Below are 8,634 nucleotides of genomic sequence, written 5' to 3' on the forward strand. Positions count from 1 at the left end.
AATGCACTAAACTGCATGCGGCCCTCCCACTGATGCCTCGTGGGATATCCTTGTGCACACATTAAATCACAAGGTGAGCGCAAAAGAACACATTTCTACATCATTGTCATAGTTCTGGTACTTTTTGATGACATTATGTTTGTTCAATAATAAACCTTGACCTCCTGATTAATTTTTTAGCAATTAACTTTTAAAAATTGAAATTTTCAAACAGAGGATTGGCATTATTAAAAAAAAATATCTGATATGTCCAATTCAGTACATGACTTTTCCTTCCTGATGGTAATACACAAAAAACTCTCAAGGATTTTATCTGGAGAGCGAAATCAACTGAAGCAATGTAGGTCAAAATCAATGGACTGCTAGCATTTTATGAAGCTAATAATTAATGCCAAGTTTCATTCAGACCTAGTGCTTTGTTTTTGAGTTATCATATGCACACACCAGCACTGAAACTCACTTGGGGAAATTTCAAATCAGCTATCATAATACACAGAAGAATAGATCTTTGGATACTTATTTTTAATTTTCAATCTTTCTTATTTTCTTATTGTATTGTCTATAACAATAGTACAATATAATTAATCATGATCACGGTTATGGTATATATCACGGTGTAATCTATGTGCATATATTTTTCAGATTGAATTAATTTGAGGTGCTTCTCTTGGCCCAGTTTCACAGGTTAACAGTGAGTAGTTCTGCTGTGATGTTTCTTTTCATAAGGACCATTTCAATCAACTGAAGCCATTCTGAAATATCTGTACTGTGCCAAATAATGCATACATGGCACGTCTTTTAAGACACAGAATCTTGGAAAATATGTGTACTCGACAGACCAGGGGTCTCCAACTCCAGTCCTGGGGCCTCATGTATGTACATGGCGTATGGACAAAAGCGGAAATGTGCTTACGCAGAAAAAAATCCAGATGCATAAATCTATGCGTACGCCAACTTCCACGTTCTTCTGCTACATAAATCCCAGTCAACGTGAAAAGTAACTCAAGTGCACGCGCCTGCTGTCCTGCCCCAACTCCTCCCAGAATTATGCCTCTTTGAATATGCAAATCAATATAAATAGCCCTTAAGCTCAGCCTTCTGTGAAAAGACAATGGCAAAAGTACGAGGGAAACTAGAAGGATTTCAGCGAATACCAAGAACTTACTATTTGTTTGTTTTAACAGTGGTATAAACAATAAAAGGAAGTTGATCGAGTGACATAGCGTGTTGGAGAAACTCGAAAGCACAAGTTCACAAAGTCGCACAGTGCCCAAAATAAAAAAGAAGTTGTCATATATCAAAGTCACCATGAAAAGGTGAGTCGTAGCCTACCATCTGAGTGTCATATGAAAGTTTATTAGGGTACAAAGGAAAAAAAATAGGCACACAGTGGGGAAAAAAAGCACAAAATGTCAACTTTAATCTCGAAATTTCCACTTTAATCACGTAGTTTTATTTTGTCATTAAAGTAGAACATCATAAACTTCATCTTAAAATCATTTAATTTACTAGTTTCTCAAATGCCATCGTAACTAAAGTAGCATGTTAAATGCTTTGTTTTGTATTTGATCTTCTATGTGGTTTATGCATGTGAATCACTACGTGCTTCTGGGCTTTCTCTTCCACCAACAGGACACAGAATCCATTACATTCATAATAGTAGAGCTCTCTGAATAATTGAAATACTGGGAAGTATACGTGATATCATTTTCATGATGATAGGAGTTAAAGCATGTTATTAAACATGGGAATATGGTGGCGCAGTGATTGTTCATGCCTCACGCAGATGCTTGCTGTGACGTGTGTGGCCTTTGATGAAATACTTTATTGTAGCAGTACTGTCTCTTTCAAACATACTAACCCCCAATTCCTGTCCTTACCTTTCTTTCTCCAAATACCCAATCCCCACACAATTATCTTTGTAATAGACGTTAAGCCATCTGTAAGCTTAGAACGCTGATTCTTCAAAACTTTTAAGAAACATTGAAATATCTTCGTAGTACGTGTTTAATTATTCTATCCTTCTAGTGTCGTGCCAGACCCAGCAAGAATACAGCGTGAGACACGAACAATCCGTGAACGGAGCGCTCCTTGCTAGCACTGTGACACCATGTCCTCACATGTTTAATTATTAACAATATAGATTATTTAAATGAAGTTAAAGTTTTATCTATATAATATAATAAACATATTTTGCTGCATTTTATCTTAAAAATGATATTGTCATATGTAAATACGCGCTTTATAAAGTGGCTCAGGTTGTGCTAATATTATAACTGTATCGCACATTTACAGTGAGGTAATTGTACTTATACGTACAAACAGTTCTACAAGGAGCACTTGATGGACTGATTGAGTGCATTTAAAGTTCTTGGGATAAAATTGTTTCTGAACTGCGAGGTCCGTACAGGAAAGGCTCTGAAGCGTTTGCCATGTGAGAAAAGTTCAAAGGACAGCATGGCTGAAGCAGCGTGTGCTTGATGCTGTATACCAATAATTCTCTTTCTGATCAGCTGCTGTAAAGCTGTGATTCCCCACTCAGATACAGTGATATAAATACTCCGAGTGGTGCAGTGAGAGTAATATGGAAAAAGAAGAAAAAGGTGGAGCGAGAGTAACAACACTAAAGCAGTTATGGTATTTAGAATAGTTTGACCATTCTGTGGACAATGATATTGTTACAGGTTAATTACAATCAGATGCCTTAAACTAATAAACAATATGCGGTTAATTTCAGTGTATTTATAAAGCCGCGTCAGGGATGTGGATCTAAAAAAGTAAGGGTAATCACACAGGAACAGTAGCACTGCTTTGATGCTGGGTGGCACCAGTTTGCAAAACCGAGCGGAGAACTTGCGTACACCAGGGTTGGAGCTACCGTGAAAATGTGCGTGGCTTTATGCCAAGTTTAGGTTTTATACATCGCGATTTGAGTGTAGAAACATTCGTACACAACATTTTTGCACGTACACACCATTTATACATGAGGCCCCTGGAGAGCTACTGTGGCTGCAGGTTTTCATTCTAACCCAGGGGTCCTTGGTCACAGTCCTGGAGGGCCGCAGTGGCTGCAGGTTTTTGTTCTAACCCGGTTGCTTAATTAAAAAGCAATTCTTGCCAATAATTTAATTTCATGGCTTGTTAGTGGTTTAACTCTGCCATGTCAGGCCATTCTCATATTCTAGATTTTGTTCTCCTTTCTAAGGATATCATCCTAATGATTTGAAGGCTAAAATGGAGTAATTCTCAGTCTTTCATTTTTTTTCTCTTCACTTTCCTTCCAAGTATTTAATTAAATCCAGTAGTGCGAGATAAATACACACAGGTGTAAATGGTAACAAGCAAAATGGAGAAATGCTGGTCTCTTTTGTTATTTGCATGTCATTGTTAATTAGGAACATCAAAAACCAAGAATAAAGCAGTTTAAGACTAAAATAAGCAATAAGGGTTCAAAATCTTAACGAGTGAAACAATTAAAGTGAAGCAGAAGTGTCACTTGAGCAAGAAGTGCTTCTTTTTAAGAAATTGGGTTGGAGCAAAAACCTGCAGCCATTGCCACCCTCCAGGACTGTGATTGAGGACTTCTGTTCTAACCCTTTTCTTAATTAGTGACCAGATTTTGCTGCTAGTTAACTCTTTGCCTTAATTTTAATTGATGCACAACTTAATACTCAGGCCACTTAATTATTTCATTTTTCATAATTAGCAACCAAACAATATTAAGACACATAATGTACCAACACATAAACAACCACCTGTGTCCATCACACAATAACTGAAAATAAAGAAAGGTGAAGGCCTCATTAATGTTGATCTGCTCAGGTCCACAAAACATTTTGACAGCGCTCTTAAAAAAAGAAGCTCAACAGTTTTGGAAATGTCTGCCATGGCAGAATGAGCGCCATGGATTTAAATAACGGGTTTAATTAGCAACGAGAACTGGCTTCAAGTTAAGAAGCTGAATGCAGTGAAGTTGGTTTGGAGTTGGCCATTTGTTGGCTCACTTCGCATCAAATTTATGTTAAAGTGTTGTTTAAGGAAACAAAATCAATTCAGAGGTCATAGTCTCAAGAAAAGTCAATTACAATAATGGGAAATAGTTAATTAGCAGCAAAAACTGATCACTAATTAAGAAAAGAGAGAATGAAAACCTGCAGCCACAGTAGCTCTCCAGGACTGGAGTTGGAGACCCCTGGTCTGTAGAGTACACATATTTTCCAAGATTCTTTGTCTTAAAAGATGTGCCATGTATGCATTATTTGGCACAGTACAGATATTTCTGAATTACTTCAGTTGATTAAAATGGTCCTTATGAGAAGAAACATCACAGCAGAACTGCCCACAGTTAACCTGTGAAACTGGGCCAAGAGAAGCACCAAAAATGAATTCAATCTGAAAAATATATGCACATAGATTACACCATGATATATACCATAACCGTGATCATGATTAATTATATTGTACTATTGTTATAGACTATACAATAAGAAAATAAGAAAGATTGAAAATTAAAAATAAGTATCCAAAGATCTATTCTTCCCAATTTACCTGTTTCCCAATTGAACACAAACAGGTAAGCCCAAGTAGATTTTAAAATTGCCTTTCCAAACATCTTTGCGAACATGAAGAAAAATTATATAAAGACTCATTTTAAGACATGAATCTGAACCAAAGGAAATGCAAATCTCCGTTAACTGCACACTACTCACAATGAAAACAAGCCCCACAGTACAGGCTACTAAAGAAAGCCTTCAAACTCGTCACACTACTGAAATGAAGTTTTCCTGAAAACATTCTTTTCAATTTTCAAAATCCTCTTTCTACAGAAATCAGTATTAGCAGACAATTTTTAAAAATATTTAAGAAATATTCTTATTTGTACCAAACAAAACATCTTCTATTCCATTGTTTTCTGTCCTTGAAGATATATAGCATCTTAACATTGTGATGGACGGCCGGCGTTTCAGTCTGGCCGGGACGTCCCTGAACAGAAAAAAGGAGGAAGAGCAGGCTTTTCAGGGCATTGCATCCCCCGGGACGCTAGGTGGCAGCTCCCCTGGACGGAAATGGTTCCCTGGATTCCTTCAGGGCATCATGGGACACGGAGTCCGTTCCCTCAGCCCTGTTGGGTGCCGCCAGGGGGAGCTCACAAAGAACCTGCAGACTCCTATTGTTGTTACGACCCGGAAGTACTTCAGAGGCACGAGGACGGAAGCCTGCAGTACTTCCGGGCTACTTGAAGGATGATGTGGCGTTTGACCCGGAGAAGGAATACTTCCAGGTCATGGACATACATTGCCTGGCCAAAAAAATAGTCGCCACCAAAAAAAAAGGTCACACACTCTAATATTTCGTTGGACTGCCTTTAGCTTTGATTACGGCACGCATTCGCTGTGGAATTGTTTCGATAAGCTTCTGCAATGTCACAAGATTTAGTTCCATCCAGTGTTGCATTCATTTTTCACCAAGATCTTGCATTGAAGATGGTAGAGTCTGACCGCTGCGCAAAGCCTTCTCCAGCACATCCCAAAGATTCTCAATGGGGTTAAGGTCTGGACTCAGTGGTGGCCAATCCATGTGTGAAAAAGATGTTTCATGCTCCCTGAACCACTCTTTCACAATTTGAGCCCGATGAATCCTGGCATTGTCATCTTGGAATATGCCCGTGCCTTACGGCTACACAGCTGTTCAGTCCCAATCCATTGAGTTCCCTTCGCATTGTGCGTGTGGAAATGCTCTTACTTTCACTATTAAACATAGACCTGAGTTCTACTGTTGTTTTTCTTCGATTTGATTTGACCAAACATTTAAGTGATCGCCGATCACGATCATTCAGGATTTTTTTCCAGCCACATTTCTTCCTCGAAGACGATGGGTCCCCACTATCCTTCCAGTTTTTAATAATGCGTTGGACAGTTCTTAACCCAATTTTAGTAGTTTCTGCAATCTCCTTAGATGTTTTCTCTGCTTGATACATGCCAATGATTTGACCCTTCTCAAACAGGCTAACATCTTTTCCACGACCACGAGATGTGTTTTCGACATGGTTGTTTAAGAAATGAGAAGCAACTCATTGCACCAGTTGGGGTTAAATAACTGGTTGCCAGCTGAAAGATAATCGCCCATGCAGTAATTATCCAATAGGAGGCTCGTACCTATTTGCTTAGTTAAATCCAGGTGGCAACTTTTGTTTTTTGGCCAGGCAGTGTATTTAAAGGACTGGTCAAAACCCAGCAAGGGGAGAGCTAGAGTTGGGAAGCTGGGTGACTAAGCTGCTGGGAGTGGAGGATTGATTATTGTGTTTATTATTATTGTAGTATTGGAGAATTGTGGAGTGTGCGGTGCTTTGTGCACTTTATTTGAAGAGAAATATTAAAGATATCTTCTTGGTGCTTTTATAAGTGTGTCTTGGACGTCTGTCTTGTGAGTTTAGCGGGGCAACAGCGCCTCTAGCGTCCACAACACACATAGATCAAAAGATATAAAATAATGTTTATTGTAGCCCACTTATAATTTATTTATACTGTATTTTCTCGTACGTTTGTAAAAACTCTGTGCCACCCAATTGCTGCCCTAAGCATGTGCCTATTTTGCTTAAAGGTCAAAACAGGACTACCTTATTGTTATTATCAAACTGTGGAAGGTATCTGCGTGCAAATCTTAAATCACATCACAAATGTATTTTCTGTTGTCAGCACAGAATAACTGTCGTTGGTTTTATAGTAGTTTTATTCATCTAATTTGCTCATCTCTGCATTATTTTTAGCTGTTAAATGTTTGTAAAATGCATACATAAGCATTCTATAGAAAGTGCATTGGTAGTGTGATAACCACATGAGTTTGAATTGAGAGTTTTAAGTTATGGTGAGAAAAAAATGTAATATTGTTTAATCACATCATACAGAATATGAAATATAATGTACGAACCCAAGGTGTGGCAGAGGAAGGACAGAAACACAGCTGAAAGGACCGTTTATTGTCCCTTTAAGAAAGGAGCCTGATCAACTGACACCGCTTTTCCTTTTCAAGGAGGCTCACTTGCTACCCTTGTGGGCCTTCACACCACGCTAGATACCCTTTTTCCTTTGCCAAGTCTCAGTCAGACTGTCCGACCTGCCACACTGTTCATCGTACCTCCTTTTAAGCTCCTTCAGTAAGCACGGCTTTGCTATGCCCCCTGCCAACACTCACCCGCCCATTCTCATGGGTCGTTCCTCCAGTACAGATGCAAAATAGAAATTTTAACAGAAGTAGCAGGAATTCTACTGCCATCTTATTCTGCTATTCACAAATATTATTACAGCACTAGACATTAAGCCCGTTACAATAACGGGCACTAGAACAGTAGTGCATAAACATTAGTAGGAACAGTCTATATTAAATGGCAAGGGACCTTGACCTCATTCTGTTTCTTGTCTTAATTTTTTTTTGTCAAAAATATTTTTGCAAGAAGCATAAAGTAAAATAATAATATAAATAAAATAGAAACGTATATGACAATACAGTAAGTATAATTAATATTACAATTATCCTCTCCTCTGTGGCTGTTGATTTGATGTGTTGTGTCTGTTTGAAGATCTCCTATCGTGCCTCTCTTTAGTTTAGCTTGCTGTGGCGTCTCTCCAGCAAGTACTGTGAAGTTCCCCAGCAAGTATTTTAATCTGTGCTGGCGTGCAGCTGCTTATTGTATGTGTGGCGTCTCCCCAGCAACGGATTTTATGTGAACAAAAATAAATCTACTTTTAAAAGTCATCCTATTGTAATATCGTGAAAATTCGTATTGTGAGACTTGCCCGGACACCACCAGACTGAGACCACATCTTTATCAAGATACTTTTATTTTCTTCTCCACACAACAACACTACTCAGTCCCGCACAACTCACAACGTGCTTCTAGCCCCAGTCTCCCTTCTCCTGGGCCTTCTCTCTCCTTGTCCCTGGGCCACCTGCACTCTCTCTCCAGGAGCTTCGTCCTGCTCCTGCTCCCGACTCCAGCTCAAAGACAGGAAGGAGGCGGCCCCCTTTATCCTCACCCGGATGAGCTCCAGGTGTTCTACCTGACGTCACGTCCTGGTGTGGCGGAAGCATCAGGAGAGCACCTGGAAGCACTCCGGGTGACCCTGGAAGGATCGTCCTCCATGGGTGTGGCGGAAGTGAATAAGTCCCAGGCTCCATGAGGCTCGGGGCACCCCCTGGCGGTGACCAGAGGCCCCAACGGTCTTGAGCCTCCCTGCTCCCCTTCCGTGGGCCTCTTCTACTCCAGGGCGGTTGCCCCCTCGTGGCCCGGAGGATAAATAAGCCATGACCCAGTCCTTCCAGGCGTCCCGGCCAGGTCTGACCCCCAGCCGCGTACCACAGTATATTTAGGAAAACCCCTTCAACGACTGTCACTTTACTCTTTACCAGGCCAAGCTTCTTAATCGCAAATCTGACCTCCTCAGAGTGAACACTTGCACAACCACAAACACTAATCCCACCTCTGTGGGGAAGCTGGTCTCCGTGTCTCAGTACCCGATTGGATTTTTCGTGCCTTATGTTTTAGGTGTTACCTCATTTACCAAAATCCGATTGAATTGGCAACGTGATATTTTATAGGTCCCACCCTCTCTGTCTTGTGTGATGAGTCAGGCGGCC

Source organism: Erpetoichthys calabaricus, chromosome 8 (genome assembly GCF_900747795.2).
Source record: "Erpetoichthys calabaricus chromosome 8, fErpCal1.3, whole genome shotgun sequence".
NCBI lineage: Eukaryota > Metazoa > Chordata > Cladistia > Polypteriformes > Polypteridae > Erpetoichthys > Erpetoichthys calabaricus.